The 15,854-nt window shown below is 49.9% G+C and overlaps 1 pseudogene across 1 annotated transcript; it reads left to right on the forward strand.

Moving 5' to 3' along the window:
- Nucleotides 1-4,515: 4,515 nt before the first annotated feature.
- Nucleotides 4,516-15,270, forward strand: LOC311599625 (glycerol-3-phosphate dehydrogenase 1-like protein; annotated as a pseudogene). Its single transcript has 3 exons — nt 4,516-4,557; nt 4,646-5,692; nt 15,199-15,270. The product of its transcript is annotated as a glycerol-3-phosphate dehydrogenase 1-like protein (transcript).
- Nucleotides 15,271-15,854: the final 584 nt, after the last annotated feature.

Consider the following 15,854-nt stretch of genomic DNA (forward strand, 5'->3'; position numbering starts at 1 on the left):
TGTGGGCCATCATGTGGTTGCTGGGACTTGAAATCAGGATCTTTGGAAGAGCAGCCAACGCTCTTAACATCTCTCCAGCCTTTCTTTCTTTCTTTCTTTCTTTCTTTCTTTCTTTCTTTCTTTCTTTCTTCCTTTCTTTCTTTCCTTCTTTCTTGACGTAGGCTCTGGCTGTATAATCAAGGTTAGTCGTGAACTTTCCCAGCTCAGAATTTGAGCGCGGGGATTGGGGGGGGGTTGCATGTGCTAACACTCAGCTCACAGATTCCTTTTCAAGTCTGCCTCTACTAACTCTAATGCCCAGATCACCTATGAGTCTGTTGCTATTTTCTACTCTTTTGGTTTTCTGTAGTCAGGTCTTGGTATTGGTATGCCTAGTATTTTTTCCCTAACAGTTTTATCAAGAGATAATTGATGTACACCAAATTGAAAATATTTAAAATATATAACATGATGACTTTTACCATCATCAAAAGCAAGGTGGAGACTGTATCCGTCATCCCCTGGTCTCCTTGTGTCTTCTGGTGATTAATCTATTTCCTCTGCCATCATCTCTAGGCAACCACTGAGTTGTCATTAAACTGAAGTTTCTAGAAGCCAGATTACCTAGAATGGCTTTTCATTTTGCTCCTCTCACTCAGCACTATTTGGGAAGTTACTGTGTAGCTGTGCGTATCAATAGCTTGCTCGGCTTTATTGCTGCTTAGTACTCGGCTACGTATTTGCCTTTTGATGGCAATTTGAGTTACTTCCAGTTTAAAACTATTTTAAAAGTGCCGCCATGATATTCTCGTACACGTCTGTTTGTTGAGCCGTGTCTTCGTTTCTCTTGTGCAAATGCTTGGATGAGAAATGGGTGGATCATATGGTAGGTTCATGTTATTTTTTGAACCTAAAATGTTCTCAGAAGTCTCCTACAGTAAGAGCTCCATTGCCAGCTGATGGGCTGGGGGTCATGACCTCATCAGGGGCACCAAGCCACTTATGGTTTCATAGTTGGGTGAGCTGTTAGGAGGTAGGGCACAGTGGGAGAGGAAGGTCACTGGGGGATGTGACTGGGAAGGGTGTACCTTGTCCCCAGCCCCTTCCTCTCCACCTCTGCTCTCTGGCTGAGGGGAGCAGGTTTCCTCCACCACGCCTTCCCACTGTGATGACTCACCATGCTACAGGTGCTACGGAGCCTCTGACCATGATCATGTGTCTAAAACTCGGAGCCAAAAGAACCTCTGCCTCCTTCGGAGTTACGTCGGGTATCTTGTCACAAGGAGGCAAGCGACGTCCAGAGTCTGCATTTCACCTTTCCATAAACTACCAAGCTCTTGTCCAGTCATGAGTGAGGGTCCCCTTTGCTCTGCATCTCTGCCAAGGGTCGCTGTAGTCAGTCCTGTCTTAGATGTTTCTCTAGGTGTGCGGTGATAACCTGTTTAAATTTCATTTTCATTTTTCTTAGTGACTGGAAATCCTAAACATCTTTTTATAGGTACCAGGACAGGTGTTTATTCAGATGTTTTATTCACTGCTTACCCCTTTAAAAAAGAGTGCATCCGGTAGCTGTGGGGATAGTATGTGTTACAGTGGCAGGCAGATGGAACATAGCCAGGTCAGGCTTTGTGCAGGCTGGCTGCTCTGCCGTGTGCACTTAGCCCTGTATCACAGCCCCTCAGCATCCTTAGCTGGAAGCCAGTGCAATTAGAGATTTCCCGCTCTCCCCACCCCCCTCTCTCTCCTTTTCTTTTCTTTTAAAATATTTCACTGTGGCCTGGCATGGTGACGCACGCCTTTAATCCCAGCACTCGGGAGACAGAGGCAGGTGGATGGTTGTGAGTTCAAGGCCAGCCTGGTCTACCCTGAGAGTCCAGGACAGCCTAGGCTAAACAGGGAAACCCTGTCTCGAAAAAAAAAATCACTGTGTGTGTGAATGTGTACGTGTGTGCACTTGCACAGCCAGGATGCCTGGGTGGAGGTCAAAGGACAACTTGTGAGAATTGACCCTCTCCTCCCACTGTGCAGGTCCTGGAGATCCAATCTGGGTTCCTGGACTTGACAGCAAGGGTCCTTACGCCCTGAGTGTCGGGCACTGAAGTCATCTTTGAGACAATATACCCGAGAAGACAGCAAGAAAGTAAGGGGTTTATTTTGGCTCACGGATTCGGAGGCATCAGTCTGTGGTCCCTGACGTCATCACTTCCGGCAGATTGGGACCGTGGTAGGCAAGACAGGAAACGGAAGGACAGAGTACCCACTACCACTCTTTCTTCCCCCCCTCCCCCACTTCGTTTTGTGTATGTCCCTCACCTATGGGGTGGCACCACCTACACTCAGTAGGGATTCACCCCTCATTTATTTCTTCCTGGAAATGCCCTGGCCCAGAGAACTGTTTCATTAACCTCCTGGGTGATTCTCAGTCTAACCAGGTCAAAGGTCAAAATCAGCCACAGTGAAGCATAGAGGTTCGCATTTTTTTTTTCCTGTCCTGTTCTCTCACATCCGAAGACTGCTGAAATAAAGCTGGGCGTGGTGGCGCACGCTTTTAATCCCAGCACTCGAGAGGCAGAGGCAGGCGGATCGCTGTGAGTTTGAGGCCAGCCTGGTCTACAAAGTGAGTCCAGGACAACCAGGGCTGTTACACAGAGAAACTCTGTCTCAAAAACAAACAAACAAACAAACAAACAAACAAACAAACCTGCTGAAATAAGCTAGACAATGCTAGTGCACTCAGGAGGCAGAGGAAGGCAGATCTCTGAGTTCAGAGCTGGTTACAGGACATCCAGGGTTACACAGAAAAACGTCTCGAAAAACAAAAACACAAACGAAAAAGACTGCTGATGTGGCTGTTTCAAGTCATTAAACGCAGCTTTCTGTTTGATTGCTTTTCCCTTTTCCCTAAAGGCCAGGGAGACTGAGGAACTCTTCCCTCAGCTCCAGAATCATAGACTCTAGGTGGCTCCTGTAAATCTGCGGGCTCTCCTATGTCTAAAGCCAGAGACCTTGTCCCACCACAGGGTCTCTGGCCCCAGCAGGTAGGGAGTATGGTCTGAGGTGAGTCCTGCTCATATCTGTGGTAGTCCTCACTGACCTAGGAAGGGAGGGAGGGACAGGTCTGCGGCTGGAAGAATGGAGGCTGAGGGACTTTATCACCCGCCCCTGCAGCCTCCAGCAATCCTTCCACAGGTAGGGAACTTCACCGGACCTTCTGATTTTCTGCGGCCACTTGCCGCGCTCCTCAAAATGCCTTGCTCGGACTCATGCGCCGCCTAGTGGCCGCTGTGGGAGAAACGGTGCTCCTCCGGAGGTGTCGAGAAAAAGGTGCCAGCAGAGGGTGATTAGCTACCTGGGCATAGACCCTGTGTCTTTATATTTTGTTTGTTTTAATTTTTAATTCCCCCACCCAGGGTTAGAGATCGAACCCAGTGCCTCGCATATGCTAAGTACGTGGCCTACTGCCCAGTTTATATTCTTAGCCCTTAAAAAAAATTTAATTGTGGTTGACGAGCTTGGTTGGTTGATAAAGTGTTTTCCAAGCAAACACGAGGACCTGGCTTTGCATGCCATATCAAAAGCCCCTTGTGATCCCTGCACTGGGGAGTGGAGACAGAAGGCCATGGAGCTTGCTGGCCAGTCAGCCTAGCCTGAGCAGCGAGCTCCAGATCTAACGATCAAACCTGTCTTCCAAAATAAGGTGAAAATCAATTGAGGAAGAAACTTAAACCAGCCCCTGGCCTCCACACACAGGCACACACTGTCTCCAAAAGATAAAGCCTAGATCTTGCTATGTAGATCAGGCAGGCCCCAAACTCTCAGAGAGCCACCTGTCTCTGCCTCCTGGGGGTTGAGATTAAATACGTGTGGGGGCAGGGCGGGGCTGGGGATGTGGCTCAGCATGCTGGACATGCATGAAGCTCTGGGTTCAGTCCCTAGCACCCCATAAACCAGGCATGGTGGTGCTGTATGCTTACAAATACAGCCCTCCAAAGGTGAATGTAGGACTACCAGAAATTCAAGGTCATCCTCCACTTCATAGGTTCAAGGCCAGCCTGGAAAACAGGAGACCCTGCCTCAAAGCAAATGCATCTATAAGCATTGTCATCATAATCATGCTTTTAAAAAAATCATACTGTTTTATTAATTTCATCAAATATGCAATGCTTAAGCATCAGATCGCCTTATAAATGTCTGCTGATTTGATTTATATACATTTGTTCATTTATTTATCTTGAGACGTGTATCTCAGGTCATGTATTTGGAGCTGATGCTTACCTTGACCTTCTGACCCTCCTGCCTCTCTCTCCCCAGTGCTGGGATCACAGGCGTTGGTTACCACACCTGGTGGGACTAGAGCCCAGGGCCTCGTGAGCACTGACCAAGTACTCCACCAGCTGAGCTGTATCCAGCCTTGCTTTTTGAAATCTCTATTTATCTTATTTGTTTTCAGATAGTCTCATTCTGTAGCTCAAGCTGTCCTTGAGCAGGAGTCAGCTCTCCGGCCGGAACCTCCTTCCATGTGCTGGAATTGTAGACATGAGCCACCGCGCTCGGGTCGTCAATGGCTTTCTCAGGCAGGTAGGGAAGGCAGGCAGGGCAGGGTACCTGCAGGCTAGACCAAGCAGATGGTGGCCAGCAGCCAGCTGGAAAGACACGGTCCCCACAGCAGGATACCAGCCTGGAAGTGGTGGCAAAGCCCCTGAAGGTGTCGATCCTGGCATCAGGGAACTCGGGGGGGGGGGGGGTTCCGTTGTTTTGAAAATCATTGGGAACGTGAAGAACGCAGACAAATTGGCCTCCACGGTCAAGACGTGGGTATTTGAAGAAATCGTCAACGGGAGGAAGCTGACAGAGATCATCAACAGGGACCATGAAAACGTGCAGTACCTGGCTGGACACAGGCTGCCAGAGAATGTGGTGGCCACCCCGAGTCTCAGCCAGGCCGTGCAGGGTGCAGACCTGTTCATATTTGCTTCTCCACACCGGATCATATGCACGGTCTATGACGAGATGGCCGACCTGGTGCCCAGGAAGGCCCTGGGCCTCTCCCTCGTCAAGGGCCTCAAGATTATCTCTGACATCATCCAAGAGAAGGTGGACATGGATGTCACCGTGCTGACAGGGGCCAACATAGCCAATGAGGTGGCCGCAGAGCAGTTCCGTGAGACCACCCTTGCTCGGCAGCACGGGGCTGCAGAACGGCCTTCTCTTCAAAGAGCTGCTACAGACTCCTAAATTCCAAGTCACTGTGGTGGAAGACTCAGACATGGTGGAGCTGTGTGGGGCTCTAAAGAACGTTGTCGCCGTGGGGGGCTGGCTTCTGCGACAGCTTCTGCTGCGGAAACAGCACCAAGGCTGCTGTCATCCGCTCGGGGCCTCCTGGAGATGAGTGCTTTTGTCAGGACTTTCTCCAAGGGCCAAGTGTTCTAGGCCATTTTCCTGGAGAGCTGCAGGGTGGCCGACCTAGTCAGCAATGCTACGGGGGTCGGAACCACAAGGTAGCCGAAGCCTTCGCCAGGACAGGAAAAAGCATTGAGGAGTTGGAGAGAGAGATGCTGAGTGGACCACACACAGCCGCCCGGGTGCACCGCATCCTCAAGCACAAGGCCCTTCTGGACAAGTTTCCCTTGCTCACGGCTGTGTATCAGATCTGCCACGAGGGCAGACCATGGCAGAGCTGATACCCTGTCTGCAGAACTACCCCCGAGCACAGGTAAGGGCAACGGGGCATAGTACCGCTCTCCCTCAACCATCTCCCGGTCACATGGAAACCAGGACATGGCCGTGAGATGGTCGCCTGGCTTTCTCCTTGGAGACATAGGGATTATTATGGCTTCATTTCTGGGCCATGAGAGACAGCTCACTGGGTACTGGGGAGCAACTAGACATCCAGGATGAATGTGAAAAAATGGTAGTTTGTGTTAGGATCCTAACAAGAGTCGGAGTTGTTTCCTGTGCCTGTGTGTGTGCAACTGTGTCAGTGTGAGTGGGGGAGCACATGGGTCTTTGTGGGGGGGTATGTGCTTATATATGTGCATATGTATGTGTGTGAACAAACACCCACTCGTTGTGTATGCGAGTGTGTGTGAAGGAGCTGGGTCTTCTGCCAACGATCCCCATGCCTTGCTGCTGCTGGCTGTCCTAAGGGTGACCTGCTCCTCTGTGGGAGGGGATGCCTTCCCTGAATGACTCTAGTGTGATGTCACAGCAGTCGATACCCAGCAATGGAGTCAGGCATTCCTTCAGTGTTTGATGTTGTTGGGTGGCTGCACCAGTTAGTTTTGTTGTCAACTTGGCACAAAGTAGAGTCACTTGGGCAGAGGGAACCTCGGTTGAGAAAATGCCTCCATCAGATTGGCTCATGGACATGTCTGTGGGGGCATCTGTCTTGATTGACGAGTAATGTGCGAGAGTCCTGCTCACTGGGGATGGTGTCATCGTAGGGCAGGTAAGCAAGCTGAGCAAGCCGTGAGGACCATGCCAGTAAGCAGTGTCCTGCGTGCTCTGCCTCGGCTGCTACTTGAGTTCCTGCCCTGATCTCCCATAGTGAGAGACCATAATCAGGACACATAAACCGAATAAACCCTTTCCTCCATAATTTGATTTTGGCCAGTATTTTACACAACAACAGAAAAAAAAAACTAGGACAGACATGGACTATTGATGTGAGAGATCTGACCATGTTGTTTTGGGGAGGATTGTGGAAGCATCTGGAACTTTGGACTAGAAAAGCCATTGAGTGCTCAGAGCTGGGAAAATAATGCCGAGAGCAGTGCGGACGATTGAGGCCTAGCCTGTGATAGCTCAGAGAGAAACAAAGACTCCATTGTACTGTTAACTGATATTTTGAATTAAGAATCTATGGTGCCCCCTCCCATTTCCCAGCACCCCTCTCACCCCTGAGGCAGGTCAGAGGTCATGAGACCCTTAGAGAGCTGGCCCTGAGGTCATGAGACACCGGAGAGCTGGCCCTGCCCCTCACTGGGCTACAGTACTCCTGAGCGTGGGCCCAGCACCTGGTCTGGGCAGCACAGTAGAGCTGGCCCTGGTGGTGAAGGCAAGGGTAAGCTGGCTCGAGGACATGAGAGCGGGAGAGCTGACCCTGCTCCTTGCCAGCTGTGGCACTGGGTGAGCTAGCTGGAGCCCTGCCGGAGAGCTCTCCCTGGTGGTGCAGGTGCAGGAGAGCTTGCCTGGTGGGCTGACCAACTCAGCTAACTCCCAGGCCCAGTTCCAGGCCTTGAAGTTGGTCCACTGCAACATCTACCCCATCTATGAACTGCTGGAGTATGTGAGGGGGCCAGTCCTGCAGATCCAAAGCTGCAGGGTCTCCATGACACAGCGCAACAACAGGATATCTGAGAGGAGTCCAGGTGAGGATCCAGTATTGACAGTGTAGCAGAAGCCAGAGGCCTCGAACCAGACCAGCAAGTCATCGCAATGAGCATTTGCAAGCAAAGATGTGTGGACAAAAGGGTATACTTGTGACACACTGTAACACACTATAGCTTCCATGACAAGGTTTTTTTTTAATTCTATATTTTATTGTGTGAGGGGGGAGGTTGCATGGGTGGAGGCAGATATGAAGTGATGGGGAAATGAGTGGGATTGGGGTACATGATGTGAAATTCATAAGAAATCAATAAGGTTTTCTTTTTTTAAATCTGTGTTTTTCCAGGTGGTGGTGACACATGCCCTTACTCCCATCACTGGAGGCAGAGGCAGGCAGATCTACAGTTTGAAGTCAGCCTGGTCTACAGAGTGAGGCCAGGATAGTCAGGGCTACACAGAGAAACCTTGTCTCAAAAAAGCCAAAACAAAACAAAAAGAACCAGTGGTTCTGGTCAGCTTGGGCTGAAGAGTCAGCTGTGACTGACAAGAGACCGGCAGCACCGGCTGAACCTTTGTGTTACTGGGACACTTGGTGCTGGCTAGCTGGGGCTGAGAAATCAGCTTCGACTAAGAAGATACAAGTATCGTTGGGGTAAAAATCTTCTGAGAAGTGCTTCCTCAGAGTCAGCACGCAGAAGCCGTGGTCCAGAGGGGGCCAAGGCTGCATCTCTAGCCAGCAGCTGAACTTGGTAGCACATAAGAGGCTCCCACATTCCTGGTTTTGAAGCCTCAGTTGTGACCATCTCAAGGTTGGAGGTGTCACGTAGAGGAGCTAATGCTTGGCAGCACTTGACGGGATCACCAGGGGAGGCTGTTGGTGAAGATGCGGCCTCAGTTGCAGTTAAGATCTCAGTGTATTGTAGAGCCAGGACTGTGGGACGACCACTAAGGACAGTGGCAGGTGTCCTGTGGAGCTGACTTCAGCCTATGAGACACGTTGTGCATGCTGCAGATGGCAGAAGTAGAGAGGCGGGCCTATCCAAGCCCTCTGGAGACCAGACAATTTGTGAATCCCAGACATTAGACACTGAACTGTTTAAAATGGTTGGAGTCTGGTTTTGCTCTGATCTGACTGTGACTGTGTCCCCATTCTTCCCTCTTAGAGTGAGAAGTGTGCTAACTTTTTATTATTTAATACGAGCACAGTGTTAAGAGACTTTGAGTATTTTAAAGAGATATTGAACTGTTATAATGTGGTTTTGGTTTTTTGTTATGTTTTTTTTTTTTTTTTTTTTGCTTTTTTGTTTTTCAAGACAGGATTTCTCTGTGTAGCCTTGGCTATCCTGGACTCACGTTGTAGACCAGGCTGGCCTCGAACTTACATCAATCCTCCTGCCTCTGCCTCCTGAGTGCTGAGATTAAAGGCGTGCGCCACCACGCCTGGCTAAGTGTTGACATTTTTAAAGATTGTGGGCCATGTGTTTGTTTGATTGATTGTTTTTTCAAGATACTATTTCTCTGTATAGCCCTAGATAGCCTGTAATTTGCTCTGTAGACCAGGCTGGCCTTGAACTCAGAAATATGCCTGCCTCTGCGTTCTGAATGCTGGGACTAAAGGAGTGTGCCACCACATCCATCTGACTGTGGGACCTTAAAGTTGGACTATGTTCTATTGTGATATTAACAGGAAATCTTGAGGGTAGACAAGAAAGTGATATGTTTGTGTGTCAAGGTGACAAGGGGTTAATTGTACTGGTTAGTTTTGTTTTTTGTGAGTTGAACAATTTGGAAGAAGGAACTTCAATTGAGGATTTGCCTGTGGGCTTGTCTGTGGTGCATTTTCTTGATTGATGGTTGATATCAGAGGGCCTGGACCACTATTGCCTATGCCCACCATGCAGGTGGTTCTAAGATTTTTTAAATTATGTACACAGTGTTCTATTTGCATGTACACCTGCAGGTCAGAAGAGGGCACTGGATCTCATTATAGATGGCTTTGAGTGACCATGTGGTTGCTGGGAATTGAACTCAGGACCTTTGGAAGAGCAGACAGTGCTCTTAACCTTCGAGCCAGCCCATGCAGGTGGCTCTAGATTGCATAAGAATTAAAGGTGAGCAAGCCATAAAGAGCAAGTCAGTAAGCAATGTTCTTCCATGATTCCTGCTTGTGCTCCTACCTAAGTCCTTGACCTGAATTCTCGCTCTGATAAACTACAGCTGTAAGCTAAAATAAATGCTTTCTGGGCTGGAAAGATGTCTCAGTGGGTAAGAGCACTGTCTGCTCTTCCAAAGGTCCTGAGCTCAATTCCCAACACCTACATGATGGTTCATAATAACCATCTATAATGAGATCTGGTGCCCTCTCCTGGAAGACAGGCATACATATAGGCAAAACATTGTATACATAATAAATAAATAAATAAATAAATAAATAAATAAATAAATCTTTAAAAAAATAAAATAAAAAATAAACGCTTTCCTCCCCAAGTTGCTTTTGGCCAAGGTGTTTATTCCAGTAATAGAAAGCAAGTAAAATATGGTGGTCCTAACGCTTTGATTGCCTTCCCAGCTCTCCTTTTATTGATACAAGAGAAGGCAGGACCCTTGGAGGCCTCTCTCTCCTCTCTCCCAAAACTCCACCATGGTCTCTCTAAACTTGCTCTCATGTGCCGTCAGATTATTTCCTGGCTGTTCTTTTCTATCCTAGCATGCCAGGTGTGGATAAATGCCTTCAGATGGAGGGGGATGGGCTGGTGTGGTAACAGATTGCACCACTCCGCACCTACCCTTCCAAGTAACTGGCTCCCAAGGGATGAGACAGCCACCACCCCAACAGTGAAACTTTCCTGGTGTCCACCAACTCATGTGGCCAGGCTGCCTGAGCTGAGGTGGGACAAACTGTCTTGATGAGGAACAAGGGATGAAGGTGCGTGGCTGAACGTGTAGATTTCTCAGTCTGGCAGACCTGGGTTCAAACATCAACTTCACCACTGGCTCATCAACACCTGGAGCCAGCTGCTCACCTTTCCATAACTGGCTGCCCGTGGCTCCCAAACACACCAGGTCCTAATAGCATGGAATTTGGCTAGGCTTGGAAAAGGGTGTTTGCAGTCAAGATTATGTTTTGGATGTTGGCACAAGGATATTAGTATGGATAGCCCATATGGGATCTGTTTTTGGTTTTGGTTTTGGTTTTTCGAGTCAGGGTTTCTCTGTGTATCCTTGGCTGTCCTGGACCAGATGGGATCTATATGTCACAAAATGTGACTTTGAGAGTGACACCAAGGGGAAATCAATCTCTCTCCTCCATCTCTGTCTCTCTGTCTCTAGTCTCTGTCTCTGTGTATCTCTTTTACACACACCACACACACACACACACACACACACACACACACACACACACACACACATACACACACACACACACACCATGTTGGGGGAAATGTGCTTGTTTTATTCAGTTAGGAACTGAGATATTTACAGATGAAACAATGGATAGTTGGGCTTTTAGACCTTAACAGGGGCCTATGCTGAGGTACTCAGGAGGCAGAGGCACGCGGATCTCCCAGTTCAAGGCCAGCCTGGTCTACAAAGCACGTCTAGGGCAGCCAAGGCTACACATAGAAATCCTGTCTTGGAGAAAAACAACAACAACAAAAGAACGAGAGAGGAAAATTAAGAAAAAAGAAGGAAAGAAGGAGGGAGGGAGAGAGGGAAGGAGGGAGGGGAGGAAAGAAGGAAGGAAGGAAGGAAGGAAAGAAAGAAAGAAGGAAAGAAGGAAAGAAAGAAAGAAATTTCTCCTTTGAAAGCAATGTAACTTCCCCGTTACAGGGTAAGTTTGTCTGAGCCGGCTGTGTGCGGGCTCTGGCGCCACCTGGCGTCCATTTTGGGAATGACTCCCTGAGGAGCGATTGGGCGGCTGCAGCCCGTTTGGTGCTGCCTGGCACCACCCTAGCCCGAGAACACAATGCTAGGTGGCTCTCCTTACATTGTCTGGGCAGTGGGTCGGATATGAAGCCAGCATGGTAAAGCCAGCTAGCTTGTAAGGCGGCACACTGCACCTCACTCAGCTTGTAATGACCCCAAGGTGGGTGAGCATTCACTATACCCTGAGTCAGGAGACCCCAGGACCTTACGGTCAATTAGGGAGCTGTTCCCGATCGGTAGCAGCTGGGGTCCCTTATCTGAGACCTGTACAGTGAAAACAATGCCCCGCCCATGTGTTCACTGAGCACAGTAACACCTCTGGGTCAAGCGGCCTCAGGTACCAGGTACAGCTGATAAGCAAAGGTCTTTCTCATGCCTGCTTCCTCAAGAGCTGAAGGGCAGGGGACTCCGCTTAGGGGGTTCCCTGAGACTCTGCTGTCCCTGATGCAGTCCAAAGCCTCTTCCAACTGAAGGTCACCTGCATGCACCTGCTCAGTCCTGGGGCCATTACAGGGTATTATCCAGTTGTAGAAAGAGGGGTGTGTGTGTGTGTGTGTGTGTGTGTGTGTGTGTGTGTGTGTGTGTGTGTGTGTGTTCGCGCACGCGGCAGGGGCTGGAGAGTTGGGGTGCCATTTGCAGAGTGGGACTTAACAGCTGTGGTTAACTGCGTTTTAAGTTTGCATTCTAAGGATGACGTCTAAAGTCCCTCCCAGCTCAACAGGAAGGTCTCAGAGAGGCTGCCTGGGTTTTCGTTGCCTGTAAAGACTGCTGGTGAGTGGAGCCAGCAGTAAGTGATCTTTGGGACTGGGTCAGCTTCTACAGGTAGCTGTGTCTGTCTCATGTCCTGCCCCCCTCTGTGGCCAGGTGCCTCTTTTTTCCTTTTAATATTTAAGGTGTGTGTGTACACACATGTGTAAGCATGTATAGTGTCTAGAGGTTGATGTCAACTGTCTTCCTCCGTCACTCTTCACTTTATTTTTTAACTTTTATTTATAATTAATATTTATTTATTTATTTATTTATTTATTTATTTATTTATTTTGAGACAGGGTTTCTCTGTGTAGCCTTGGTTGTCCCAGACTCTCTCTGTAGACCAGGCTGGCCTTGAACTCAGAGTTCTGCCTGCCTCTGCCTCCTGAATGCTGGGGTCAAAGGCGTGCACCACCACACCTGGCTGGTTTTTATTGTTTTTAATTATCTCTCTCTGTGTGTGAGTATGGGTGGGAGGGTGCAGGTGCCTGTGGAGGCCAAAGGTGTGAAATTCCTCCCTGGAGCTGGAGTGACAGCAGTTGTGAGCTGCCAGTGTAGGAACTGGGACCAGAACCCTGCCAGAGCAGCATGCATTCTTAACCACTGGGCCATCTCTCCAGCCACTTGGCTGCTTACTTTTGGAATAGGCTCTGTCACCCGGACTGGCTGGTCAGCAACCCCCAGGGATCCTCAGGTCTCAGCCTTTCTGGTGCTGGGATCACAGGTGCATGCTGCCAGGCCAGGCTTTTAAAAAAAAAAAATTTTTTTTTTTTTCTAAACGTAAGTACTGGAGTCCTGTAGCCCACGGTCAGTGTAAATGTGAAATATGTTGCCACACTATGGGCTGGGGCGCTGTCTTCGTTTGTTTTCCGTTACAGTTGTGGGACTCTGCTGGGTAAGGTTGAAGTCTGGCTTCTCCGGATAGCCAGTTTGCACTCAGTCTATGAAGGTGGACTCCCTTTTCTCAGAGGAGTCCTCACTCCAACTGATCTGGTAACCCCACATCTTGCAAGGAGTGTCACATGGCCCTCCGGGAAGATTACAGACCTAATCCTTTCCTGATAAGGATCTTGTTCAACAAGCACAGGGAGTTCCTGGAAGCACCTCATCCTATGCAGAGGCGATCCCAGCCTCCGGCAAATGACTCTTCACCATACCTAGAATCATTCCCTCAACTATAGGATGATTAAGTACTGTTTTCTTTCCTCGTGATAGGACTTTGTGTTACAGCGTGTAAATGAGGTACTGTGTGGAGATTACGTATCCTGCCGCCCTTAGCCCTAGTGAATCAGACACATTCACCCTTAAAACCACTCCCCACTGCCCAAGGTTTATAAATAAAGGCTGCCTGGTGTGCTGAGGTGGGTGCAGGGTGTATGTGTGTGTGTGTGCGCGCGCGCGCGCGCGCTGACCTCGGTGGGCACTGCCAGGCGTGGGTCTCATTGGACCTGGCTGCAAGTGGGTTTCCAACATCTGCCTGCTTCCTCTGTTGTGTTTAGCACAGCAGCTCAAAGCAGGGGCTGTAGCACTTGGTGTATTATCGCGGGCCTGTGGGCTCCACTGCCATCTGAGACCTGCAGTCTCATTCTAAACAGAGCTAAACTGTTAACACTCCACGGAAAACTCCCACCTCCCTCTGAGAGACAGGGAACCTGGACTAATGCCCAGGCAACGGGCCTCACTGTAAAGTGCTCTGGCTGCCCCCGGTTACGAAAAGGGCCTTTTGGGACCTTTAATCCCGAGGTCTGTCTGTCCTTGTCCAGAGGCAAGCAGTGCCTTGACTCACCCGCTGACAGTGGGACCCAGGCCCGCTGCCAGACGCCGAAGGACAAGTGTGACAAACACCGTGACCAAAAGCAATCCACGGGAGGAAAGGGCTACTTGACTTACAGTTCCTGACCATTGGCGATTATGGAAGGCAGCCAGGGCAGGGCCCTGAGGGCAGGCACAGAAGCACCTGCCATGGAGGGGCCCTGTGTATTGGCTCGCTCCTTATGGCTTGCTCAGCCTGCTTACAGCACCCAGGGCTTGCCCAGGTGTGCTGCGCCCTCGCTCATTAATCATTAATCAAGAGAATTGTCCCACAGACTTTTCTACACACCAACCTAATGAAGGCTTTTCTCCTCAATTGAGGCTCCATCTTCCCACATGACCCCGGTTTGTGTCAAGCCGTCCACAAACTACACAGCACGGTGACTCTGCGATTCTTCTCTGGCCATCACTTCTGTCTCCGAGAAAGGACGATGTGTTCTTCTCCCCTGCCCCTTGCCGATTTCCTGTCACTTGCATCTGCAGCCTTTTAGGTTATTTAACTTGTAAATTTCCCGAAATAATTCCAGCTCCGTGACTCCCAGAGTCCTGATTGCAGCATTTAAATTTTTTAGTATTCTGTGTGCTGTGCCTGAGAGGTGTGGGTGCCGACTTCAGTGGGGCAGCCAGCAGGCACAGTGAGCGCAGATGGGCGAAGCCTTCGCTGCTTCCCTCATTACTCTGTCAAAACACCTGACAGAAGCGACTCACGGAGAGAAGGGTTTATGTGGCCTCCCGGTTTGGCAGACAGTGCCTCATAGCAGGGAGCCTGAAGCACTTGGTCACCTTGGCCAGGAACAGAGAAGATGAACGAATGCTGTGTTCCGCTCGCTCACTCACTGTCTCCCACTTACCTTCTATTTATCTTCCTTTTTCTTCGTGGGACCTAAGCCCATAATGAGGTGCCATCCACATTCAGGGCGGGTCTTTGCTCTGACAAAGCTCTTTGGAAGCATCTTCACAGACCAGCCTGGAGGTGTGTCTCCTAAGAGACTCTAAGTCCAGTTGGTGCCACCCAATCCTTGGCTGTCCTTGGGACATCTGGCAAGCTCCTTCTACGGTAGCCACAAAGGTGCCATTCTTCCCACTAGGCTCAACCACAGGGTGGCTACCCCTCATCTTGTTGTTAGTGAGGGACACTACATGTGGCCCCATAGGACAATGACCTTCTCCTATGGGACAAGATCAGCTCTACCCCCCTTCTTCCCAGCTTTGTTCCTCCCTTGGTAGACAGATCGGCGTGAAAAGACAAATGTGTGTTTCGACATGTCCCTTCCTCCCCCGTGACCATCACAGGCAGCAGCCACCTCCCTTAGGACACTGTCCCTTCAACCTTCAGGTCCCTCATCCCCCCATTCCCATGGTTAAGGTTCTGTGTGCTGCTAACACTGGCTCCTCCTTCAGGCCAAGGGCGAATCACCAAGTCCCAGGGAGCAGATCACCATGGCCGCTGCACAGCCCAGCCTAAGTCCCTAACCAACCACGTCAGACTTATTAACACCCAGAAATTACTTTTCTGTGCTCTCAAGGCCCAGGAGGTCAGGAATTCTGAGAGTAGGCAAGTTGTCCCTGCTGTGCCTGGCTAGGGTCACTTGGGAAGTGTGGCGCTGTGTGTGTGTGTGTGTGTGTGTGTGTGTGTGTGTGTGTGTGTGTCTGGGAACACATGGCACCATCTCTCACATACGGTCTGACAGCTAGGACTGACAGTCAGCCAGAATCCTGCATATGGCCTCTCCACAGCTCCCTGCACAGCAGCTGGCTCGGGCTTCCTCAGAGCCTGGTGGCTGACTTCCCAGAGACAAGGCCCCAAGAATGGTATTGGGGGGGTGGGGTCCATGTGTCTTTATGCTGCAGCCTGGGCAATCACAGAGTGTCCCTTCCACCATGTCTCCTAGTTTCAGGAAGCCAAGATTGCCACTGTAGTCACTCAGATATGATGCAGCCACACCAGGGGCTCTAGACTCCAGTCACGCGTCCCCAGTGTGGCTGTTCCGCAGCTGCTGGGGACACTAAAGAGTGAGGCTCTGGCATTTTCTTTCTCTCTCTCTTTCTGTCTGTCT

Source organism: Acomys minous (assembly GCF_964271855.1).
Source record: "Acomys minous genome assembly, chromosome: 6".
In the NCBI taxonomy this organism is placed as follows: Eukaryota; Metazoa; Chordata; class Mammalia; order Rodentia; family Muridae; genus Acomys; species Acomys minous.